Source organism: Paramisgurnus dabryanus, chromosome 23 (assembly GCF_030506205.2).
Source record: "Paramisgurnus dabryanus chromosome 23, PD_genome_1.1, whole genome shotgun sequence".
NCBI lineage: Eukaryota > Metazoa > Chordata > Actinopteri > Cypriniformes > Cobitidae > Paramisgurnus > Paramisgurnus dabryanus.
In genome coordinates, this window is record NC_133359.1 from 30,893,842 (window position 1) to 30,921,266 (window position 27,425).

A 27,425-nucleotide genomic window follows, 5' to 3' on the forward strand; every position below is an offset into this window, starting at 1 on the left:
AAGCGATTTCAACATTTCAGGTTGGATTTTGACTTTTCATGCAAAAGTGCCCAATTCGGCCTAAAATGCCTTCAGGAGCATTCTTATGATGAGAAATGTCGTTTAAAGGCATTTCCAGCTCAGAAAAGCATTTTTCAAGCGATTTCAGCATTTCAGGTTGGATTTTGACTTTTCATGCAAAAGTGCCCAATTCGGCCTAAAATGCCTTCAGGAGCATTCTTATGATGAGAAATGTCGTTTAAAGGCATTTCCAGCTCAGAAAAGCATTTTTCAAGCGATTTCAGCATTTCAGGTTGGATTTTGACTTTTCATGCAAAAGTGCCCAATTCGGCCTGAAATGCCTTCAGGAGCATTCTTATGATGAGAAATGTCGTTTAAAGGCATTTCCAGCTCAGAAAAGCATTTTTCAAGCGATTTCAACATTTCAGGTTGGATTTTGACTTTTCATGCAAAAGTGCCCAATTCGGCCTAAAATACCTTCAGAAGCATTCTTATGATGAGAAATGTCGTTTAAAGGCATTTCCAGCTCAGAAAAGCATTTTTCAAGCGATTTCAACATTTCAGGTTGGATTTTGACTTTTCATGCAAAAGTGCCCAATTCGGCCTAAAATGCCTTCAGGAGCAATCTTATGATGAGAAATGTCGTTTAAAGGCATTTCCAGCTCAGAAAAGCATTTTTCAAGCGATTTCAGCATTTCATGTTGGATTGTGACTTTTCATGCAAAAGTGCCCAATTCGGCCTAAAATGCATTCAGAAGCATTCTTATGATGAGAAATGTCGTTTAAAGGCATTTCCAGCTCAGAAAAGCATTTTTCAAGCGATTTCAACATTTCAGGTTGGATTTTGACTTTTCATGCAAAAGTGCCCAATTCGGCCTAAAATGCCTTCAGGAGCATTCTTATGATGAGAAATGTCGTTTAAAGGCATTTCCAGCTCAGAAAAGCATTTTTCAAGCGATTTCAGCATTTCAGGTTGGATTTTGACTTTTCATGCAAAAGTGTCCAATTCGGCCTAAAATGCCTTCAGGGGCATTCTTATGATGAGAAATGTCGTTTAAAGGCATTTCCAGCTAAGAAAAGCATTTTTCAAGCGATTTCAACATTTCAGGTTGGATTTTGACTTTTCATGCAAAAGTGCCCAATTCGGCCTAAAATGCCTTCAGAAGCATTCTTATGATGAGAAATGTCGTTTAAAGGCATTTCCAGCTCAGAAAAGCATTTTTCAAGCGATTTCAACATTTCAGGTTGGATTTTGACTTTTCATGCAAAAGTGCCCAATTCGGCCTAAAATGCCTTCAGAAGCATTCTTATGATGAGAATAGTCGTTTAAAGGCATTTCCAGCTCAGAAAAGCATTTTTCAAGCGATTTCAACATTTCAGGTTGGATTTTGACTTTTCATGCAAAAGTGCCCAATTCGGCCTAAAATGCCTTCAGAAGCATTCTTATGATGAGAAATGTCGTTTAAAGGCATTTCCAGCTCAGAAAAGCATTTTTCAAGCGATTTCAGCATTTCAGGTTGGATTTTGACTTTTCATGCAAAAGTGCCCAATTCGGCCTAAAATGCCTTCAGGAGCATTCTTATGATGAGAAATGTCGTTTAAAGGCATTTCCAGCTCAGAAAAGCATTTTTCAAGCGATTTCAGCATTTCAGGTTGGATTTTGACTTTTCATGCAAAAGTGCCCAATTCGGCCTAAAATGCCTTCAGGAGCATTCTTATGATGAGAATAGTCGTTTAAAGGCATTTCCAGCTCAGAAAAGCATTTTTCAAGCGATTTCAACATTTCAGGTTGGATTTTGACTTTTCATGCAAAAGTGCCCAATTCGGCCTAAAATGCCTTCAGAAGCATTCTTATGATGAGAAATGTCGTTTAAAGGCATTTCCAGCTCAGAAAAGCATTTTTCAAGCGATTTCAACATTTCAGGTTGGATTTTGACTTTTCATGCAAAAGTGCCCAATTCGGCCTAAAATGCCTTCAGAAGCATTCTTATGATGAGAAATGTCGTTTAAAGGCATTTCCAGCTCAGAAAAGCATTTTTCAAGAGATTTCAACATTTCAGGTTGGATTTTGACTTTTCATGCAAAAGTGCCCAATTCGGCCTAAAATGCCTTCAGGAGCATTCTTATGATGAGAAATGTCGTTTAAAGGCATTTCCAGCTCAGAAAAGCATTTTTCAAGCGATTTCAGCATTTCAGGTTGGATTTTGACTTTTCATGCAAAAGTGCCCAATTCGGCCTAAAATGCCTTCAGAAGCATTCTTATGATGAGAATAGTCGTTTAAAGGCATTTCCAGCTCAGAAAAGCATTTTTCAAGCGATTTCAACATTTCAGGTTGGATTTTGACTTTTCATGCAAAAGTGCCCAATTCGGCCTAAAATGCCTTCAGAAGCATTCTTATGATGAGAAATGTCGTTTAAAGGCATTTCCAGCTCAGAAAAGCATTTTTCAAGCGATTTCAGCATTTCAGGTTGGATTTTGACTTTTCATGCAAAAGTGCCCAATTCGGCCTAAAATGCCTTCAGGAGCATTCTTATGATGAGAAATGTCGTTTAAAGGCATTTCCAGCTCAGAAAAGCATTTTTCAAGCGATTTCAGCATTTCAGGTTGGATTTTGACTTTTCATGCAAAAGTGCCCAATTCGGCCTAAAATGCCTTCAGGAGCATTCTTATGATGAGAATAGTCGTTTAAAGGCATTTCCAGCTCAGAAAAGCATTTTTCAAGCGATTTCAACATTTCAGGTTGGATTTTGACTTTTCATGCAAAAGTGCCCAATTCGGCCTAAAATGCCTTCAGAAGCATTCTTATGATGAGAAATGTCGTTTAAAGGCATTTCCAGCTCAGAAAAGCATTTTTCAAGCGATTTCAACATTTCAGGTTGGATTTTGACTTTTCATGCAAAAGTGCCCAATTCGGCCTAAAATGCCTTCAGAAGCATTCTTATGATGAGAAATGTCGTTTAAAGGCATTTCCAGCTCAGAAAAGCATTTTTCAAGAGATTTCAACATTTCAGGTTGGATTTTGACTTTTCATGCAAAAGTGCCCAATTCGGCCTAAAATGCTTTCAGGAGCAATCATATGATGAGAAATGTCGTTTAAAGGCATTTCCAGCTCAGAAAAGCATTTTTCAAGCGATTTCAGCATTTCATGTTGGATTTTGACTTTTCATGCAAAAGTGCCCAATTCGGCCTAAAATGCCTTCAGAAGCATTCTTATGATGAGAAATGTCGTTTAAAGGCATTTCCAGCTCAGAAAAGCATTTTTCAAGCGATTTCAACATTTCAGGTTGGATTTTGACTTTTCATGCAAAAGTGCCCAATTCGGCCTAAAATGCCTTCAGGAGCATTATCATGATGAGAAATGTCGTTTAAAGGCATTTCCAGCTCAGAAAAGCATTTTTCAAGCGATTTCAGCATTTCAGGTTGGATTTTGACTTTTCATGCAAAAGTGCCCAATTCGGCCTAAAATGCCTTCAGGAGCATTCTTATGATGAGAAATGTCGTTTAAAGGCATTTCCAGCTCAGAAAAGCATTTTTCAAGCGATTTCAGCATTTCAGGTTGGATTTTGACTTTTCATGCAAAAGTGCCCAATTCGGCCTAAAATGCCTTCAGGAGCATTCTTATGATGAGAAATGTCGTTTAAAGGCATTTCCAGCTCAGAAAAGCATTTTCAAGCGATTTCAGCATTTCATGTTGGATTGTGACTTTTCATGCAAAAGTGCCCAATTCGGCCTAAAATGCCTTCAGAAGCATTCTTATGATGAGAAATGTCGTTTAAAGGCATTTCCAGCTCAGAAAAGCATTTTTCAAGCGATTTCAGCATTTCAGGTTGGATTTTGACTTTTCATGCAAAAGTGCCCAATTCGGCCTAAAATGCCTTCAGGAGCATTCTTATGATGAGAAATGTCGTTTAAAGGCATTTCCAGCTCAGAAAAGCATTTTTCAAGCGATTTCAGCATTTCAGGTTGGATTTTGACTTTTCATGCAAAAGTGTCCAATTCGGCCTAAAATGCCTTCAGGGGCATTCTTATGATGAGAAATGTCGTTTAAAGGCATTTCCAGCTAAGAAAAGCATTTTTCAAGCGATTTCAACATTTCAGGTTGGATTTTGACTTTTCATGCAAAAGTGCCCAATTCGGCCTAAAATGCCTTCAGAAGCATTCTTATGATGAGAAATGTCGTTTAAAGGCATTTCCAGCTCAGAAAAGCATTTTTCAAGCGATTTCAACATTTCAGGTTGGATTTTGACTTTTCATGCAAAAGTGCCAAATTCCGCCTAAAATGCCAATTTTTCAAAGAGATATCAACATTTCAGGTTAGTAGTTATATCCCAGGTCAAAAAGACGTAGTATTTAATGTATTAAAAATATACTTAAAATACAAATAGTATGTTTATAATACATTTGTATTTCCAACATACTTATTTGAAGTGTATTAAAAATACGTTAAATTGCATTTAAACATATTTTTTAAAAGTACACTAGAAGTACACTTGTAATAAATATATACTTAAGTACATTTTTAAGAAATATGCTAAACTTAAGAATATTTTAAATGTATTTATATTAAGTGTACTAGAAGTACATTGGTAATAAATATATACTTAATTACATTTTTAAGAAATATGCTAAACTTAAGAATATTTTTAATGTATTTATATTAAGTGTACTAGAAGTACATTGGTAATAAATATATACTTAATTACATTTTTAAGAAATATGCTAAACTTAAGAATATTTTTAATGTATTTGTATTAAGTGTACTAGAAGTACATTGGTAATAAATATATGCTTTATTACATTTTTAAGAAATATGCTAAACTTAAGAATATTTTTAATGTATTTATATTAAGTGTACTAAAAGTATGCTGGTAATAAATATATGCATAATTACACTTTTAAGAAATATGCTAAACACAAATGTACTTCTAGTGAAGTTTTAGTATATTTGGATAAAACATACTTTTTTCAAAACATGATTCATTAATTGTAATAAGCTAACATTGAACTTTCCTCAAGCCTTTCAACATTATATCATTCCGATTGCACAATAAGCTATTTTTTCAAAGATTTGCTTAAAATCTTACTTGTTTAATTTCAAAATCTTACTTGTTTAATTTCAAACAACACACATGACACACGTGACTAAACCTGATTGGTTGTTGTCATAGTAACACGTCACGGTGCTATTTGAAACTTGTTCAGTTAGGTCAGTTGTTCACGGTGCATGCGGTTGCTTGCAGTAAACGTATAAACTGTTAAATTAGATGGCGACTCTGCATTAAACGTATTTATTTAATTAATCGGCGATCATATTTCACCAGAGGACTAAGATAAAACAACTCGATTTAAAATATGAGCAGTTTTAGTGGATCTGACGTTGAGGGAAAAAGTATTTCGCTTTTTGTTTGGAGATGAACGAGATAACACGAGGGTAAGTGATGACAGATTTTCACATTTCTTTATTTAGTTAACTATTAAATAAGTAAAACATTACATTACATTTAACCCAGCTTCTTTATGTAACGTTATGTCTGTGTTGCGTGTGGTAATTGGAACATCTTTATTTTCTGACTAACGTTAGGCATTTCTCTTAAGCATTTCAGAAATCATTAAAACCTTTCTTTTTTTTAGCACAGCGACATAAATATGACCAACCAGATCCCAAGTAGACAGGAACAAATGAAGATATAGCGCATAGAAAGACTTATTCTTGGTGGTAAGTTTGTTGTTGCTATTTGATTTCACGTTTAAGTTTTTCTAATGTTTCTCTTGCAACGCTAACGTTAGTTTAAAATGAATGTTTGAGCTGTCTTACCTGAAAATACCATGATATGACTATATGGTTATTATAACTCCAGTAATGTTCAATGGCTAATGTTTATATCAGTTCAATCTTGACAACCTTATTGTCTTTTTGTTTATTTTTAAATGTATTTCTAATTACATATGGACACAAAAATGACATTGTAAGAAGGGATACTTTTATGAGAGATTGTAAAACTGCCGAGGCTGGGTTTGATTATATTATATTGTCTTAATATATTGTACTCGGGGTAAGTAAATCTTAAAACGAAAACAAATCATTAATCATCATTTACCTGCCTGTTGTTTTTCAGATCAACTGCTATTGACATTTTTGAATCGGGGCAAATGTGGAGTGAAGAAAAACGTTTGCAACACATCCATTCCAGGTGGCTAATTTCTGTCCTTTTGAATTATTCTTGTAAAAAACGTTTTTTTTATTGTAAAGCTGTAAGGGACTTGGCCTAGTCATCATTGCACCATTTGGCAGGGCACCAGACTAACTTTTTTTACTAGGAGCACAGTGGCCCCCAACTGAAAATTTTAGGGGCGCAACCAGAAAATTTAGGGGCACACACGGTAAAACAACATGCTAACCAAATATTCACATGTCTACTAATTTAGACTGTATTACTAATAAATACTTTAATTATAGATTCAGAAAGTACAATGTGCTGTTTCAGATTAGTGTCATATCCACTGATCTATATAAATGACTGGATTGCACATGACGTCACACTTGTGAAGCCACCGCGCCGCCATGTTGGTATACCCAAACGTTCTATTTAATCAATGGACGTTATCAGATTTTAATGATAAAACATCACTTTACTCATCTTCGTTTTTATATCTGAAGTTACCCTGTACATTATTACAACACAAACGTCCAAAGCATGTAAATAGTTATTTACTGAAAGTTGTACATTTTGCATTTTAAACAGTTATTATACATTCATCTTTATTACAGTATCAGATCAGCAGACAGACCGCAGCATATTTAGTATTAATGACAATAAACGTGCTCATTCTGAAATCTAAATAAATAATCATGCTTTGTACAGTATGTGCATGCAATAATTTGCTAGTTTTGTAATTATGTTATCTTAACTTACATGTTACCTAAACTTATTTAGAGATATAACGCTGACCGTCACAGTGTAGCTGAATGTCAAAAAAAACTGGTAACGCTTTAGATTACAGCCCGGAAAGTACTGCGTAAGTACAGCGAATTTACAGCGTATGTTTCTGTAACTATAGTCTACTTATGAAGTAGGTATGTGTAATTATAAGGGAACAATTTATAATATTGGGGAATAAAGGGGTAACAACCAGCATATATGCAGTAAAGTACTGCGTAAGTACAGCGAATTTACAGCGTAAAATTTCTGTAATTATAGTATACTTATGAAGTACATACGTGTAATTATAAGGGATCAATTTATAATATTTATGGAATAAAGCTGTAACAACCAGGATATATGCAGTAAAGTACTGCGTAAGTACAGCGAATTTACTGCGTAAGTTTCTGTAATTATAGTTTACTTATGAAGTACGTACGTGTAATTATAAGAGAACAATTTATAATATTCGGGGAATAAAGGGGTAACAACCAGGATATATGCAGTAAAGTACTGCGTAAGTTCAGCGAATTTACAGCATACATTTCTGTAATTATAGTATACTTATAAAGTACATACGTGTAATTTTAAAAGAACAATTTATAATATTTGGGGAACAAAGGGGTAACAACCAGGAAAAATACAAATAATATATGCAGTATGTTATAACTAAGGGCTAATTATTTTAATATTACATGGCATTATGTAATATTACATATTATGCTAAAGACGTGGGAAATTACAAATTATTTATACAGTAAGTAACCTCTGGCTAACGATTCAAATATAAGGCCTACGTGATATGGTGTAGGCTACATGCAAAACAATTTTATGTTTGAGAGTAATTTAGCAAGAAAACACATTCACTGAATTGGCTCGATCATACTCTTTTCCACATATAGCTGGTGCGTGGTGATCACACTGGCGTCATCTGCTTTCACATGGATTCCACAAACTGCGCTGATTCAGTAGAAACATCTGAGATGGTTGTAACGTACGCTGGGTCTTCATTCAATCATAGTCATACACCACATATATTTTTGAAATAATATAGGTATAAAATATATTTAGGCCAAGTATTTTTTTAACCACGGGGTACCATATTTTTTCATTTCATGATGCATGTGATGGAGATTACTGAACAACAAAGCTTGAAATTCAGTTAATGTGTTTATGCTATTTATTAGTACGATACAATTTATTTAGAATTTTCAATAAAGGTGTAAGGGTGGATTCACTACAGTGGTTCAGTCTGTAGGAATGCCAAAATGACTGAGAAATGTTAACAGCATGATATTATAAAACTGTGTATTTCTGGTCAATTATCACCCTTTTGCAACCTACTAACGACGGAAATAAGTGCAGTTATAATAGCAAGATATGTGGGAGAGCATTGCTAGAATATAAATATATAAATTGCAATATCTAGCGTTTAAGTATTAACACTAAATCAAAACTAAACAACAGATTTGTAAATGAAAAGGTTTAGTAACAGTACTAACTTAAAGTAACAATTGAAATGATTACACTATAAATGCATGAAAGGGTACTTAATACAAACAATTAACTGTTTCCAATGTATGTGAGATATTACCTGATAAGATAGAGAACAGAGAAAGAAAGAAAGTTTAGATGAAAGAGAATCACCATTTAGAACTGGAATCTTAATGGCCTAAACCCAAGAACTCAGGTAAAGAAGAAAAGCAGAGGGAAGCAAGCAAAAGGCAAATGCCAAAAGGCAAAAGCCCAGAGCTCATGAAAACCAAGACCTTTATTCTCTATCCCTTGACCATGTGACTAAACCTAACATGATACATTTAAACTGACCAATCAGAAGACCACACCTTTAACCCCCACTGTATTGAATAAACAGCTGTGACAATAGTCTGCGATCACTATCAGTAAGCACAGGAATGCAGATGGTAGAGTATGGAAATGGGGATTGTGACGAAGTTATAAATTCCTATATTTTTAATATTACAAAGGTTACTTACCTTAAGAAAAAGAGTACAGGAATTTTTTGGGTCATCAAGCAAAATTAAAAATAGGCAAGGCAACTATAGTGAAAGCAAAGCAAGCAAAACTAGAACTATTTTCTGTAGTTACTGTGTAAATATACAATATTTTGTGTTGTTACAGTCTAAGTCAAACTTGTTACCCCCTTGTTTCATGTAGTTACATAGTAAATACGGCATCTGCGGGCTGTAAATTAAAGTGGCACTTGTTACCCCTTTGTTTCACGTAGTTACAGAGTAAGTACAGCATCTGCGGGCTGTAAATTAAAGTGGCACTTGTTACACCTTTGTTTCCTGTAGTTACAGAGTAAGTACAGCATCTGCGGGCTGTAAATTAAAGTGGCACTTGTTACACCTTTGTTTCCTGTAGTTACAGAGTAAGTACAGCATCTGCGGGCTGCAAATTAAAGTGGCACTTGTTACACCTTTGTTTCCTGTAGTTACAGAGTAAGTACAGCATCTGCGGGCTGTAAATTAAAGTGGCACTTGTTACCCCTTTGTTTCCTGTAGTTACAGAGTAAGTACAGCATCTGCGGGCTGTAAATTAAAGTGGCACTTGTTACACCTTTGTTTCAGGTAGTTACAGAGTAAGTACGACAACTGCGGGCTGTAAATTAAAGTGCCACTTGTTACACCTTTGTTTCACGTAGTTACAGAGTAAGTATGACAACTGCGGGCTGTAAATTAAAGTGGCACTTGTTACACCTTTGTTTCACGTAGTTACAGAGTAAGTACGACATCTGCGGGCTGTAAATTAAAGTGGCACTTGTTACCCCCTTGTTCTGTGTAGTTATAGGGTAAATTCAATACTAGAGTACTGGTGTAGATAAACCTAATTTCAGCCAAAGTTATCAACAAAGAACTAAATTACAAATTTAAAAGCATAGTAGAAACACCTTAATTTAACCCAAAACAAGTTTATTTAAAACAAAAATATTTATCCAAACTATAACATATTAAATACTAACAATTTTAAAAGAATAACAAGAAACTGTCAAAACAACTAACGATGAATGAACAATTTAACAAAAGAACATCAATTTAATTATTTGAAAATAATTAACCCCTAAATTTGTTTTTTTATAGGCAACAGCTTGTTTGCTGCCTTCATTTTTTCAATTTTCGATTTCAGCTGGGGGCAGGATGAAAGAAATTTCAGCAAATCCTTTGCATATGACTGCAAGGTTGTCCCTGCAGTATAGATAGATTTCAGTCATGTGACCTTTTACGTCATGCCGCCATCTTGAGGACCTACCGAGTACCAGTAGGCTATTGACAAGCATTGGCTACCTTGCTACGACTTACAGTAAAAGATAATTTCTTATCTTTTACTGTCTATGATTCTTACGGATACAGTAAAAAGCTACAAAAGACAACATGTCACATCTTGACTGTCATGAAAATAAACGCTACTTTAAAAAAATATATCTTGGTTAGGGTGTTATGCCTTCTCGATCCCTGATGCGTTCTTCCAGCCGCTGTCCGCTGCTACCGAACTACCACTATTTTACAACATAAGAAGGCGCGACACAACATGAAACTTTGCTCGAAGTATCACCTGGATCTCTACACATGAACGCGGGCATTGAGAACATTGTTTTTGTACACAGAGTTTACTAAAAAGACAGGTTTTGTACAACTGACTTTGGCTGTTATGGTGTCCGCTTGTCATCTCTGCCAGACGTAAATAATCGATTTCCGAATGCGAATGAATGAATCTCATATAAGGCTGCTTTTTCAACTAGAAGGTCAATATTGTTTTTCACTTGCAACAAAACAACGACTTATCCGTGCATTTTTAAGGAACTATGCTTTAGGAGATATCATCTTTACTCTCCTCCCTCCTTACGTCGCAATTGGAGATCGATACATCTTGACTGGGAAGAAAGCGGCGAGCGGACGCCAAATCATCCAAAGTCAGTTGTTCAAAACCTTCTTTTTAGTTAACTCTGTGTTCACAAACAATGTTCTCAATGCTCGAGTTCACGTGTAGAGACATAGGCGATACTTCGAGCAAAATATCATGTTGTGTTGAGCCTTCTTAGTGTTGTTAAAATAGCGATTTTGATGCTCACAGCATATTGAAGGCATAGCTTCTAGTTCTTTTGCGACCACTTCAGGTCCTCAAAATGGCGGAAGACAAGTGATTGACGTCAGCTGACATCCATGTATAGGGAGGCACTGTGAAGTCTTCTCCCTCTGATGCAATTGCCACCTGTAATCACACAAGTAGAGAAATATTTATATATTTAGCAGAATGTCAAAAAAGAAAAAACTTGTTACACTAGTACAATAATAGGAAATGAATGGGAAAATATGAAAAAAAAAATGTTTTTGTGTGTGTACAATTTACAAATCAGCCACGATATAAAAAAGTGCACAGCATGAATGAATGGGTGAAACTCTAAAGCATCAAGAGTGCAAGACAGACAGACAGACACACCAACCCTATATCACGGAATTACGTGACTATTTCACGCATGGAGCAGCGTGAAAATGTCATGCTTTGCCGTGTTTGAGCGTGAGCATGTCACGCTTTTCTGTTTGTGTCACTGTCACGTATTGGTTACTCAACTTTTTTGTCCTATTTTCAAACCATTGTCGCTTCGGTTTAGGGTTAGATTTGGTGCTTGTGTTATATGTCACTTTAAGTATTTGTCACTTTAAGTATTGGTTTATAAAAAAAAGATACAAGGCTTATTCTTTTATATTTTCTAAACTTTAACCAGATTTCACCTGTTGGGGTTAGAGTTTGTTTAGGTAAGGATGTAATTTTATGTAAATCTAACCCTAAACCGAAGCGACAATGGTTAGAAATTAGGACAAAAAAGTTGAGTAACCAATACGTGACAGTGACACAAACAGAAAGCGTGACATGCTCACCCTCTGCACGCGACCCTCTGCACGCGCATCTCCCGGCTTCACTCTTCACAAGCACCTGCCTGCTCTTGTGCTCAGCGCGAACTCAAGTCATTTAAAAAAAAAATTACCTCATAGAATAACATTGTTTTAGCGTTTCTTTTTTCTTTCTTCAGGTAGTAACTTAAATATATGAGAAGGAAAATATATTTGAGTGATTTCCGATCGATTTGACACGTCTATGCTATTTAGAGAATATTAGAGATAATGTTAGAAGCTTTTGATAGGTGACTAAACAGCAGTGGTAAGATATTACATTTACCTAAAGCGAATAGAATGTGTGTTTGTCATTTCGTTTTACCTCAGAGTCTAACATTATTCTAGTGAAAATAAACGGCTATGGTAAGATCTGTTAACCTAAAGGGAATTAAATGTTTATTCCTTTTTAATAAACATCTGTTTTAAGTCTTCTATATTGTGTTAAAGTCACTGGTTGTTTATATATTTGATAAAATACCATGTTATCTAAATATGTGTTGAGGTATTTTATTATATTAAATTAAATTTAAAATAACCTGTGTTATAATACATTCATATAATATAACATTCAGTAATATAACATTCAATTATTCTAACGTTAGGGGAATGTTAAAATAACCTAAAAATAACAGTAGGGGAATGTTTATTTTCTTTAAGAAAACATTCCTTGCTATTAAACAAAAACCTTGGAAAATAACATTCTAGAAACCAAAAACTGTTAGGGGAACGTTTTGGGTACCAAATTGTTAGCTGGGGATGGGCAGAAATAGTTGGCTTACATGGAAATCCAGGATTTATCAATATTCTACATTAAACAGTGTATTTTTTATTCAGGCTACTTGAATTCATTTCGGGCTACCAAAAATGAAAGAGTGCCTGCCCGAAGGGCTATCAGGGATTAAAAAATTTTGCAAGCCCTGGTATCTCTATGGCAAACGTGCGGGGAAACCGATTTAATTCAAACAAATCGATGTTAAACTACACATTCGAGTTAATCGATAAAATCGATTTATTGCCCAGCCCTATCTGATTGTGTAGTTTGTTTAGTGTGTTGTGATTCGATAGCAGCATAGCTTGCCGTTAGCTAAGCAGATGACTGACGTATTCCTGTGGGCGGAGTTTAGTAAAAAAAAAATTCTACTGAGGTCATTAAAGCGGGAAGTAGAGGGCTAAAGTCCAAACCGGCCGTTCGCTGTAGGCTTTGAGGTATTCAGAGGAATTCTGTTAAAGAAAATATATCACCTGGGAGTGAACTTTGAGCTTCATCATTTTACAAGTATTATTAATGCTATTATAGATACATTACAAACTAACTAGGGTTTAAAAAAAGGGATATAGAAGAACGTGACCTTTAACTAAAGGTGGCATAGGTATAACAGATTTCACACTTTTAAAACCTGTGCTTTTAATATTGTCTGAACATTTGTAGATAAATAACATATATAACATATTTTGAGTTTATGCATGAGAGCGCCCTCTGGCTTTTGGATGTGGCAGCATTTGACCATAACTTATTGAGAAACGCTTAGGTTACTCACGTAACCCCGGTTTCCTGAAATAACGGGAACGAAGCATTGCGTCAATTTAGCTGACGCTATGGGGGGGAAACTCCTGTTTACTCCGTGACTGAAGCCTATTGGTTAACGTCTGTACAAAGTACAGACCAATGACGTTTGAACCCGCGCGCGGGATGCACACGTCCTTATATAAGCGCGGTTCAATCGTCAGGAGCTCATTATTATTCGACTGAAGCGCGCAGCCGAATAACACTCGCTGAGTAGACGTTTGTAGCACGGCAAGAGACGCAATGCTTCGTTCCCGTTATTTCAGGGAACCGGGGTTACGTGAGGAACCGGGGTTACGTGAGTAACCTAAGCGTTCCCTTTCAATACGGTTCACTTCGCATTGCGTCAGTTTAGCTGACGCTATGGGGGAACGTAATCCCATCACGCCGTGCATACACAACGTACTGAAGTGCCTTACCGGAGAGTCACTGCGTGTAGCCCTATACCCGGCATATTCACCGCTTTAAAGCAAATGTGTAAGCACCATATAAATTGTTGACGCGCACACGGTGGGGTTTTAAACGCACCGGGGGCACATAACATAGCACAAGACGGCGAGGTACCGAGCGCGCCGCGGCTGTGCGAGATAAGTAAATTCAGAGTCACGTTGGTGAGCTCGCTGAGCGCACCGTGGTGTACACATAAAACGCATAAGCGTGCATGATTGAGCCGAGAGAACCTGCGCTCGTAGGGCAGGGACGTCTAAGCTGTACAATCTGACAACGTAGACGGCGAAGACCAGCCGGCCGCGTAGCAGATATCAAATATAGATACCCCTGTAGACCAAGTTCATGAAGAAGCCAAACTCGCACAGAGTGGGCTCTATATAGGACATATTTCATAGAGGGGCGTGAGCCAGTGCGATGGTTTCAACGATCCATCTAAATAACCACTGTTAGCAACAGACATACGTGTAGTGAGTGATCTGCGAAGCTCACGAACGGCCGATCTGACTATAATATGCGGCAGAACGGTTCGTAGCGTTGGATTATACAGATACCACAATAGTGTGAACCCAGGTGCGCCCTTGAGCGCATCGGGATGCATATAGGTAGTATTATAGTGCACAGATCGGTGAGCTTTCCAAGCGCGCCGTAAATGTGTATTGACTATAAATTGCACGGGCACAGGTGAACACTTGAATACATCGTGAATGCATATAGATGAATCAGAGTGTTATAATGCACAGGCCGGCAAGATTCTCGAGCGCGCCGTCATGTGTTCTGATAATAAATTGTGCGCACACGGGTGAACTCTTCAGTGCACCGTGAATGCGTATAGATAAATCAGTGCACAGAACGCGCCGTGAATGTGTACAGATATGATTGATGAACGTAACGGTGGGCACCCAACGCTTTTCCAAGCGCATCTTATTGTATACCAAAATGTTATAGCGTGTACATGTGAGCTTCTCTAAGTGCACAGTGGACGCATATAACTAAAAACCATATCGTGCATACAGGTGAGCTAATGGGCGCACCTTTAATGCAACAAACCTCAGTAGTGCGCGAAGCAGGGATGTCGAAGCTGTAAACTGACAACGTGGACGGCGGGGACCAGCCGGCCGTGTCACAATTGTCAAATGAGAAACCTCTAAGACCATGCCCATGCTCTAAGACAAGTGAGCATAATTGTCACGGGAGGTGATAACGTCAAAGATCCATAAATAACCTGTATTGACAGGTGCTCTAGTGAGTGATCTGTGACGCAGATGAACAGCTGATCGTCTGATGTACGTCAGACGTATCTGTCATACAGGACCTTGGACAGTTCCAGAGCGCTGTGCCTCGGGCACCGTCCGCATCTGAGAAATGACAGGCTTATGAATAAAGTGAATGGCCAGCCGTAAAAGCATGGTTCGCTGTTACCGCCGCCGTCCGCATCTGAGAGATGACAGGCTTGTGAATTAAATGAATGGTCGGTCGTAAAAGCGTGGTTCGCTGTTATCATGGCCACATAGATATAGGTAGGGGAGAGAGCCGCCGTGCCTCTGTAGTGAGGAGAAAAGTGTTCCACCAACGATTCGCGGGGAGTTTAGACTTTCAATGTCACTAGACAGAATGAATCAGACTTTGCATAAGGACGCCTCGTGAAAGGGGTCCTAGCAGCTTGCGTCAATGTGTCATAAGGCAGGTTAATATTTTGAATCTTGGTAGTTTAAGCATGAGATGCGTATCACTCTGATTGAACATAGCTTATAAAGCGATGCAATGAGTTTATAAAGGAGATGACTCGTCAGCTTGTTCAGGGGGCGAGATCTCAGTCTGGTTCGGTAAATAATGAAACCACCGTAGTTTGCCCGACCGCATTATCACAATAACACGGTCGAGAGTGCTGCAGTGCTAAATCATCCCCTTAATGTACCGTATTCGCAGTACAAGGTGATTGATATGAGACAAACGGCGTTCCACGCGCCGAAGGCTGATTGCCGTCGTAAAGCGTGTTCAACCCACAGCAGATGCTGGGCTAGCTCGTAATGACAGCACTTCATGCACCCGTGTGTAACTTAAGCATAAGCGTCCCGGCCGTCAGCTCGGGGCGGGACCTTTGCTTAGTCAAACTGAAGTGGACTTATGAACAGAATGCCACGATATTCAGCTTTCTGAGGCTCGTTAGAGGGGTACGTGTGTCCGTCCTAAACGAGATGCCGCGCGCGTCTGACTGTGCGCGCGCTTTGAGCTTTGAAATTTATTGTGGCGGGTAGCAAGCTCACTTGAGGTTGATATTACCCTTAATATCTCCGAGTATTGGAGCGGAGGTGTGAGCGTCTTCGGATCCGCTAATATAAATCAGCTATATGGCCGAAAAACGTCATAAACCGCTTGGCTGTAAGCCTTTGAGTGGCCGTCCGGAGAGGGCGCGATTCAAACGCTTGGAGCCATGCAAAAGTCTGAGGCTGTCGTCTCTCTAGGAAGAGAGAATAACAGCCGTAAGACCGTGCTCGTTTGCGCCATCGTAGCGGAGAAACTGAGGCGGGCTGCGAGCGAATTTGGCAGAAAGGTGTTAGAGACACCGTACATTCGTGGGGTGTCAATACACAGTATATGGCCAAACGGGGGTTTTTTCGGCTGCGAGCGAATTTGGCAGAAAGGTGTTAGAGACACCGTACAGTCGTGGGGTGTCAATACACAGTATATGGGCAATCCGGGGTTTTTTCGGCAAGCGTCGATAGAATTATGGACAGCGGGCCATGTGTGCGTATTACTGATTGTTGTCAGTAAGGCGATAAAGTGTTTAGAGACACCGTACAACCGTGGGTGTCAATACACAGTATACTAAGCATGGAAATTACTCTTTTTAGAGGAATTAAATACCGTTCGCCACTATAGTGAGGTCGCATAACCGACAGTATTACACAGTATGTTTTGATAAACAGCACACAGAAAACATTTCAGGGCAGTCCAGCCGAGGCGCGACTTAACCCTTTCTCCCAGACAGTTTCGTTCTCTGTTGATGCAGCTGTGCTGCGGAGACCAAAGCTCAGCCGTTCAGGTGCACAAGCCTCAGTAGTGACGGTGACCGAACGGCTCACGGAGCAGAGCAGTATGTCTAGGTGGTTTAATGTCAGACTGAACCCATCGCAGAGAGGAAGTCTGCCGTGAGGCCCGCGGTTTTGCCGTTTATTAAAAGGGCAGAAAAACCGGGTATATAAGAATGTACTAATATTCAGCGCACTGATATAGGACGGGACTGAATAAAGGGAGGTATTCAGGCCTCAGTATATTATAAACAAATTCGTTCTGCCTCTGATTCCGTCTAAACCAGAGAGAAATGACCGGGCAGACGAACAGTGAGCTATCCGAAGTAAGACAGGCTCAGGCCAGTAAAGCTCTATAATAAGTGTTTTAGCGCTCCAATAGAGGCGTGTCCGCCTTATCGAGCAGACGAATGAGATTGTGCCGCTCCAGGAGGGGAGGGGCATGAAGCTCTCTTATAATGAGTGTTCTTGGTGCTCCAATAGCGGCGAATCGGCCCTATCGAGCAGACGAATGATATCGCGCCGCTCCAGGAGGGGAGGGGCATGAAGCTCTGTAATCGTTGAACACTAGACTGCATTTAGAGGCAGTGAGCCGTAATACCGCGTGCTAACTAAGCCGTTAAGAGACCTCACCACTGTGGGGAAAGGGGCGAGGGACTCCGCGAGCGTGGAGCACGAGTGGCTGTGCTATGACAGAGAACAGGGGCAGACCGCCCGTGTTTGCTTGTCGTATGCATCCAGTTCTACGGTTCCCCGCTTGTTCATCTCAACAAGAGAGGAACGGCAGAGGGGAGCAGCAACACAGAATAGCCATGCGTCGTGACGGTATCACCCGATGCACTCGGGGATTAATATATGTGCCAGAGATCTCGCCACTGAATGTGAGAGGAGCGAAGGGACTCTGTAAGCATGAACGGTTGCGGTGTGACAGAACACAGGGGGGGTTAGTCCGTGTGTGCTTGTCTATGCATCCATCTAGTCTCATGGCTTGCCGTGTGTTCCTCTCGGCGAGAGAGGAACAGCAAGGGGAGCACGAAACATGGTTAAGACAACCAAAGCATAAGCGCGGTCCTGGCGTGGGAGGTGCCAGACCGGTAACGCGCTCGGAGGAAATTCATAGCAGAGAGGCTCACCGAGCCGCTGTGCTGGACGCTATTACAACAGCGCCTGCTCTTTTAGCTTATAGCTTTATATTAAAAATATTGATCTTACCGGGGGGCCGCAGGGGAGACCTCGTCAGGCATGTGTCCGCTGCACAGGGCTCGTACCACGGCAAGCAAAGGCTATCTTCGGTTCTCGGCCGGAAAGCGGCAGGGGAAGACGCTAGACCTGTACTCTGCTATCTTCGGTTCTCAGCCGGAAAACGGCAGGGGAAGATGCTAGGCCTGGACTCCGCTGCAGGGCTTTTGTCAACGGCGAGGTAAGGCTTCTTCTTTTCTTTGGAGCAGCGAGAGGTTCGCGCTGAAGGAGAAAATAATGAGCTCCTGACGATTGAACCGCGCTTATATAAGGACGTGTGCATCCCGCGCGCGGGTTCAAACGTCATTGGTCTGTACTTTGTACAGACGTTAACCAATAGGCTTCAGCTATACTGACGCAATGCGAAGTGAACCGTATTGAAAGGGAACTGGGCATAATAATTGTACAATTAATTATTACACCCCTACAGTATAGCCACTGTGCATCTGTGATGGATAAAAGTCTGCCGCACAATGGGTAACACTGAATAGACACACAACAGTACATCATCTAATCATACAAAAGAAGTAATGTAGTACCTATTATAACACAACATAGCTGTGTTTTTTAAAGGCCTTCTTCACCCCTGAACCATCCATGTACATTGTTGCCATCAATCTGTTTGTAAGAACTCTGATAAAAGAAAAAAGACAACCAATTATATACATGATAACAGTAATCGTATTTATGTGTTTGGTGAGGGGAAAGATGTGGAACTAGGGCTGTCGTGGTGAAGGAATTTCCCTTGCAGTGATTTTGCGTGGCTCACTAGCGCGCTATGCGGTTTTAAATGTCTTTCCGTTATGAGAAAAAGATTAACAAGCTATACTATTATATAAATATATTTTTTGAAAAAACTAAAATAAATTGAAGAACAATTTCTTAACAAGAAGTTTTTTTAAGTGCAAATTTACATAGCATCGGCAAATACAAAACAAAGCAGTGTCTTAAAAATACATGTAAATTAGACCGTATTTATGCACCTGTAAATGTACAAAACGAATGCAATATAGAAGGCAATTTCAATAGTATATTAGTAGATAAATTAACTTGTATCTATTAAGTATGAAAACGAATAAATCATTGTTTTGGCTAATTTAATCTGGATAGATCATTTTTAGACTGATTTGTCATAATTTCAGATCAAGCTTAAATGCTATCTATAACAACTTAAATTATATCCCGGGTGTAACTTGGTCGAAAAATATGTAGAAATATAGCCTATGCGAGAACAAATTACAGAACAAAAATGTTTAGCTCACGCGGACTGAACGAAAAGCCGTTAATTAAGCGAACTCTCTGTAAAATAGAGGACGTGCAGAAACAATCAGGTCGGCAGATGATCATCAATGTTTCTAATGTTTCAGGCAGAGACTGGTGACAAAAAACTTTAATATCTAAATGTCCAGGTAAGAGTCAAGTGTTCAGTCAGTTAATAATAAAGCAACCGGCATTAATGGCTGCAGTTTCCTCATCCACGGAGCGGACGCTGTAGATACACAAAGAAAAAAACTAAATGTTTTTATTTTAAGTGGTTTTAATGCTGGTAAGCAATCAGTTATATTATGGTGCTTTGTATTTGTGTTGATCAGTTAAATTAAAGTAATTTTAATCTTTAAAACTGCATCTAGATGCAGACGACGCAGCTATTCTGTCATCTTAGTTTCACTTCTTTCACACATTCACTGTATGATTTAACGAAATATGAATAGTATAGTATTACATTTTGAATTGAAATTTACGAAAAACAAGTTACTCTCTTAACTCTTGACAATCTATTTGGCCTTTATTATACATGTATGATGTGAAAAACAAGAAGGGCATAGCTATATATGAATTTAATGTGAAAAGCGCGGTTGTTGCGGTTACGTGTCATTCATGCGGTTAAGCTTCTCAGCAGTGCGGAAATACAGGATTGTGGTTACCGCGACAGCCCTATGTGGAACTCGGTCCATTGTTACACCAAACAGCACATATAGGCTAACATACAAGGAGAGGAAAAAACCCTGGATAAGCAAATCACAGGGAGAGATTCAGAGCACCCACTCACCCTCGGGCCCCGGACAACATCACACGGTGAAAGATGCAAGAGTCACAACACTGGCACGGACAATCCGGATAGTAGTCTCTGAAGGAGCATGAAGGATCACAATGGTTGGAACAAACAGAGACTCCAAACAAACGATCTGACAAAGACAAGAGAGACAGGATGTTTAATATCAGGGGGAATGAGCAGCAGCTTACATCTCCTAAAACTGTCATTTACATTCATAAGGTTTATTTTCAGGGTTTTTCCTGGCACAAAAGGAGGCGGAGGTGGTGTCATCCTGATCTTAACTTGTACACACACGTAGGCCTACCGTACCTTTAAGTGGCTTACCCAAAGTGACTTCAACTTATTATTTCTAATAAAATTTGATTAAAATGACAATTATTAAGTAAAAATGTATATAAAACATTAATTATTTTACCAAACAGGAATGTTTTTAATAAAATAAAGCTTTTTATCACCTTTAACTAACTTTTTAGTCCACAATGGCCAACTGAATTAACCAGTTTTACTAAATGATCAAAGCTCATTCACATCTTGCAATCTCTGTGGTTTATTTTAAATGATTCAATCAGGGTATATTCAGGAATTATAGAGATGAATTTACTACCTTTTTCACCACCTTCACAAGATTTTTTACTACCAACACGACATATGACTGAAAATTTCAATAGCTTAAATGAAGCGGTTCAAATGTCATTCGTGTGCGAGAACGTCGTACTGGGGAACTCGCTGTGTACAGTTACAGTATAGCCTAACTTACCGATTCAACGATCCAACTGCACTGATAAAGCAAAACAATGATGTTGCCTACGCTACGTCATATTAATTTCGCATCCAACTTTAGTAGACAATTTTTTGAATCACTTTTATTAGTACGAACAAAAACTGTAAAACTAACATTCCACGCGACATTTCAAAATCGTAGACATTTAAAAAAAAACAAGTTATCTGCTTAATGGATCTAAGTTAACTCTGTTAAATTACCTCAGAATCCTTCACAGTAATGTTACATTAACTAACGGGTAATTTCAATTCACAAAAAGAACAAATTAATCATTGCAACGTCAAATATTTAATCAAAACACAATCTTCTAAGTTTTTAAAGTCACCAAATTATGTTTTATTTCATGAGATGTTTATTACTCACCTGATAAAAGCGGCAACTTTCTCGAGCTGCTTCGACTTCCCTCCCTCACAGCTGGCCTGACGTGATGACGTGCATTTCAACGGTCATCCACGTTATAAATCTTCCAAATATTTTTTATTTTATGTTTTTCCGTGTATACATGTATAACATTGTCATCCTAGGTTTGCATCAATTTACACACAAAAATAAATAAATAAATTGTTGAAGTCCATTCTTTAGCTGCAGAGAAACCCAAGAATGTCCAAAAGCTATGGCGCCATCTACAGGTGGTATTAAGAATAGAGAATATAAATAGGCATTGTAGGTCCTACATTTTTCATAATTAAAATAATTTTTTTTTAAACAAATATGATTTTTTTAAGAACCCTAGCATTGCATCTATCAGTTAAAGACAAGAAAATTTAAATAATTTAAAAATATGTAGCATTTTCACTATGAAAACTCTAACTAATGTAAATTTTCCATAAATTACCATGTAGTTGTAATACTTTATATGCTTACATTATAGGGTATTACAATTTCATTATCAATTACAGCAAATGTATTTTAATTTTAAAGTATATAATATCACTAAAAAAAAAATGATAAAAAAAATAAGTACTTCATGTGAGGTTACAGCAAAAATGCTGCCCTTTTTTGTCAAATATAATAATTACTGTTCGCTTAATTATTTCATTATCAGTAATTCACATAAATAGTTTTTTTTGTTTGTTTATTTGTTTTACCCACAGAAGTTGCAGAAGTCCACTTTTATGCAGAATTCCAACAACATATGATTCAAAACATATGTGCCAAATGGATGCATTTTGAGGCCCCAGTTAATTATTTTATTATTTTAAATTTACATTGATATCAATTTTGATGTCAATTTGACATCAACTGAACGCCTAACATGACGTTGATTTGACGTCAACTCAATGTCAAACATGTTGGCCCGTATACTTACATAATCAATTTCAGTATGGAATAAAACTCATATTTTCACAAATTAACCACCAGAAGGACTTAATGTATAATCTAACTTTGAAATGATGCTTTGCAGCATCTTGATCAAATCTTGCCTAATATTTGACGTCAAATTGACATCAAGGTGCCCGCTGGGAAGTATACTATAATTACAGAAATGTATGCTGTAAATTCGCTGAACTTACGCAGTACTTTACTGCATATATCCTGGTTGTTACCCCTTTATTCCCCAAATATTATAAATTGTTCCCTTATAAATACACGTACGTACTTCATAAGTATACTATAATTACAGAAACTTACGCTGTAAATTCACTGCACTTACGCAGTACTTTACTGCATATATCCTGGTTGTTACCCCTTTATTCCCCAAATATTATAAATTGTTTCCTTATAAATACACGTACGTACTTCATAAGTATACTATAATTACAGAAACTTACGCTGTAAATTCACTGCACTTACGCAGTACTTTACTGCATATATCCTGGTTGTTACCCCTTTATTCCCCAAATATTATAAATTGTTCCCTTATAAATACACGTACGTACTTCATAAGTATACTATAATTACAGAAACTTGCGCTGTAAATTCACTGCACTTACGAAGTACTTTACTGCATATATCCTGGTTGTTACCCCTTTATTCCACCAATATTATAAATTGTTCCCTTATAATTACACGTACCTACTTCATAAGTACACTATAATTACAGAAACATACGCTGTAAATTCGCTGTACTTACGCAGTACTTTCCGGGCTGTAATCTAAAGCGTTACCAAAAAACTTTATTTATACCCGTGTCATTAGCAAATGCAGCAGACACACTCACCTTAACGGTTTTTTATAAATCCATTATCCTGCCCGATTAAAACATAAACATTGCAAATAACACCAGAATTAACAAATAATTAACGTACACATATCCTTAAAATTAACCTTGTGTAACTGATACGCTGTAAGGGGGGTAAATTTTGATCATGATTTTGAATGGAAGTCAATGACGCTCTCTGCCGGTTGGGTATACCAAGATGGCGGCTCGAACTCTGCGCTGGCTTCAACTCACGCAGTTACGTCAAGCGTTCCAATCCAGTCATTTATATAGATCAGTGGTCATATCACAAAAAAAAAGGTCAAATTTGCTGGTCGCACATGTGCGACCGGATGTAAAATTCAGTGGCACACTCTCAAATTTAGGTGGCAAAATGCCACCATTTGATAGCAGTCTGGAGCCCTGTTTGGCATCATTTCTGATTTCCTTAAATCTCCTTAAACAGAGGTGAACCTTAAGTTTGCAAGACCACAATAGACAAACAATGGAAAATGATCTAGGTTCAAATAAAACACAATTATCAATGTAAAACATATCCTGTAATACACACAGGTTGCTTTATTTCATGAGCCTGTTCTAATCCTATCTTCATTCCCACTTGTAGAGTGCTCTGACAGATAAAACTGACACGCTTGATGAGGACACAGTCAAAGCTTTAAAAGGTAAACTGAGAAGTTAACAAAACTTCCATACATGCATATCTATGCCAATTTATTTTAAACATGGATATCCAAATGTTCATTCATTATTGGTTAATTGGTATATTCTGTTTCCTTTTCACAGCCCGTGTGATAAAGCAGTCTTCAATTACTACGGTGTCTGAATTGCAAGAAGAAGTCACCCTCCACTTAAACATGTGACATCTAAACTGTTTTGTGTTTTAGTTCAGCTTTTTATAGGTTTATCTTAAGTTGGTTAAAGGCAGAGTGCACTATTTTTGAAAGCCAATGTTAACATTTGAAATTACCTAAACAAACATGCCTCTACCCCAATAGAATCGGGACCTTCTTTTGATAGAGCCACCACACACATACGCAACCCCGGCAAGGATGTCAGTTAGTAGACACGCCCCTTACTGCTGGTTGGCTACAAAGTGTGTTTTGGTAGTCGGCCCAATTTCCTTTTACAAAGCGTTTTTCAAACATTGTGCACTCCGTCTTTAAATTGCACTTAAACATTTTTTTTTCATTAACTTTTTATGCAGAGAATTACATTATGATTATTATATAATCATTGCTTATGAATATTTAGTGATTGCATATTCATAGTGTACTTTTCATTAATACATTTAATGTTAATGTTGTACAATTTGATAGAAGTAGCTCTGTAATTGCATTTCTCTGATATTTGTTTTATATGTTTCTCTTTGGTCAAGAGATTATGTATGTCTCTGTGCTTGATTAATTTACTTTAGGTATTTTTGTAATGTACACAACACAATATGAAGTATATTAAATTGTTCTGTATTCAAAATCTGTGTATGTGTCTTAAAATTTAATGATTTTAATATAACATTTTAAATATTAAAAACAGCTTTATAATAAAATAGTAGTGTAATGCTAATACATTTCTATTAATGTAATGCTAGTATATTTCTAATATGCTGAAGTACTATTAAAGTGTTCTTAAAGCACAGTTAAATTAAGCTTTAAATGTATTCTAACTGTATTTTTAAGTGTATGAGAAGTGCATTTCAAGTGAATTTTAAAGAAGTACACTTAAATTGCACTAAATATATTTGAAGTTGTTCCAATTTAACACAATTTCAATATATTAAATATAATGCAAATAGATTAAAATTGACTTTAAATATATCTTGAAATGCATTTAATATATTTGAAGTGGGTTCAATATAATACATTTAATATGCATTTAGTATAGTAGCTTTTAAATATATTAAGTATGTCCCAAAAAATACTATTTAAATATATTTCTTTTTCACCTGGGATGGGGGCAGCACTCGTCAAACTTTTATGACCCCCTCCCCCACCCGGTGACAGTTGCTGTCTGACAGGTCGTTTTTATGACCCCCTTTGACAGGGGGGCGGGACCATCAATCAAAATCTGTACAAGTTGTCAACTTTAGACAGAAAGTATTTAATAGTTTTATTGCCGGTCATTTAGAGTGATTGTTTTTCCTGAGTGTGTTTTATGTCACGCGTATGCTGTTATGTTTAATGACAGGTTGTGTTTGTGACATTTGCTGTTTATCACCCCTCCCTTTTCGACCCGTGCGCTTCTCACCACTGCGTGTCACGCTGCGTGTGTGTGTTGTTGAATCTAAAGTTTTGCAACATCAAAAGTTTATTTAAAGGCAATCACTAATCATATATATATATATATATATATATATATATATATATGTGATTAGATGTATCTGGTTAAACTTAAAGCCGATATTTTCTATCGAACTATTAGTTTCTGACCAGACACAAAGTTTTCTGATACTGTTCTTATGTCGGTGTGTGTTTGTGTGGGGGTCGTATGATGTAATCTTTGAAAGTTTATGACCGAACCTTTATTGGGGGGCGACAAGAGATCTCCGGCATCAGTTTGGATGGAGCAGTGCTGTTATACTCAAGTCTATTGGTACGTATGTGTTTCGCTGTGTTCGTTCCAGTATTTTGTCTGATTTATTTAAAAACTAAAAATTCGATCTCTGGTATTGCAGCGAAATTGTCTAAACTGGTATTAACTATTCCTGGTAAATCGCGGAGAAGAGTGGCTTGAACAAAAAAGTCAGACCGTGACTAGAACCACCAGCAGCGTAACAAGGAAATCTCGGAGCAAAGAGACGCAGAGTGGAGCGTGTTGTCCGGTGTGTATTTATTTAATCCTGTTACAATAGATTTAAACAAACTGGTTTGTTTAAATATTTTCTAATAACATGTGTTATCTGTTTTAAAGGTTTGGATATCAGCGGCAAAGCGAACGTTGTGTGTACTATTGCAAAATATATATAGCGGATCTCCACGGTACGTTTATATTGCATAAGAAAAAAGGTGTTTTATTTAGATATTTGCCCTAATAACATGTTTTTATCTGTTTACAGGTTAGGATACAGAACACAACGCTTTGGACGTATCTTTAAAAAAGAGAAAAATCAGAGACTTTTTGGATTTGTCTGGGACATTTTAAACATTTTGTGGCAAATTGGATTTAAAACATTTCGGATACTGGATACCCGTGTTTGATTTGTCCACAGAGCTGGTCGCTTTTTAAAATCACAAGGGTAAGTGGCTAAATACATTTTTTTTTTCATCGCTCATATAATCCGTTTTTTACTCATTTTGACTTAGAGTTTTTTCATTTGTTTTATTTTTCATCGTTTATATAATCCGTTTTTATACTCATTTTGGTTTAGAGTTTTTCATTGTTTTAAATATATTGCTTTACTGTTGTTTTAAATTTGTGTCCTTAATACCTATTGGTTTATTTTTCATCGTTTATATAATCCGTTTTTATACTCATTTTGGCTTAGAGTTTTTTCATTTGTTTTAAATATATTGTTTTACTGTTGTTTTAAACTTGTGTCCTTAATACCTATTGGTTTTATTTTTCATCGTAATCCGTTTTTATACTCATTTTGGTTTAGAGTTTTTACATTGATTTAACTATATTGTTTGTTTTTTGGTTTAGTTTTATTGTGTTTACATTGTTTGATTATTTGAATATTTTGGGGTTTCACTGTGTTTCCGAATATTGTGTTAGAAATGGCCCAAAAACGTAATTCGGACTCTGGTTGTAGTCATGCGAATAAAATTATAAGGCGCAATGAATCCCCGCTTGATATATTTGATTACGAATTGGGAATGCAAATACTGATAGAAACTGGAGAGGGGGTTCAATCTTCAGCTGGCTGGCAGGGGCAGCCACTGGCGGGTCACGTGACCTGACAGTGGCTGATTGGAAGCTGCCTGTAGCGGGGATCATAGATATCATATAGAAGACTAGATGCCCTATTGGCCGCTGGGGACTGAGAAATACGGCGGCCATCTTAAACCGGTCGTTCTCCTATGCTGCGTCCGAAACCGCCTACTACATACTATATAGTATGCGAAAAGCAGTAGGCGAGGCGAGTAGTATGTCCGAATACATAAGCCGTTTCTCAATATGCGTTCTTATCTGTACTTGTGTTCTTGTGGACTTGTGAAACGTCATCAGCCGCGGCCCAAGTACTGTTCCAATTCAAAGTTCGCATCAAGCCCAAGTTCACATAAAATCCCCGGATGTGTTCTTGATCCGCCCATTTTATCGAGGATGCATCAGAGGAGACTTGTGTGTACTTATGACAGCGAAGTTTCCCAGAAT

General features: G+C 37.6%; 3 long non-coding RNA genes across 6 annotated transcripts; 2 read left to right on the top strand and 1 right to left on the bottom strand.

Moving 5' to 3' along the window:
* Nucleotides 1–4,751: 4,751 nt before the first annotated feature.
* On the top strand, nucleotides 4,752–24,794 carry LOC135759078 (uncharacterized). Of its 3 annotated transcripts, none has more exons than XR_012335817.1 (4): nucleotides 4,752–5,717; nucleotides 6,118–6,192; nucleotides 23,719–23,776; nucleotides 23,898–24,794. It is a non-coding gene; the product is annotated as an uncharacterized lncRNA (long non-coding RNA). The 3 variants fall into 3 exon arrangements; XR_010536642.2 differs by having other exon boundaries at nucleotides 4,752–5,432; nucleotides 5,633–5,717; nucleotides 23,719–24,794; XR_012335816.1 differs by having other exon boundaries at nucleotides 23,719–24,794.
* On the bottom strand, nucleotides 10,580–20,623 carry LOC135759082 (uncharacterized). Its single transcript, XR_010536645.2, has 3 exons — nucleotides 20,167–20,623; nucleotides 18,656–18,749; nucleotides 10,580–11,151 (listed from the first exon to the last, which is right to left on the bottom strand). It is a non-coding gene; the product is annotated as an uncharacterized lncRNA (long non-coding RNA).
* A 592-nt stretch (nucleotides 24,795–25,386) lies between the features above and the next one.
* LOC135759076 (uncharacterized) lies at nucleotides 25,387–26,376 on the top strand. 2 transcript variants are annotated; one of them, XR_012335800.1, is made up of 4 exons: nucleotides 25,387–25,703; nucleotides 25,786–25,932; nucleotides 26,022–26,089; nucleotides 26,167–26,376. It is a non-coding gene; the product is annotated as an uncharacterized lncRNA (long non-coding RNA). The 2 variants fall into 2 exon arrangements; XR_010536641.2 differs by having other exon boundaries at nucleotides 25,387–25,932.
* Nucleotides 26,377–27,425: the final 1,049 nt, after the last annotated feature.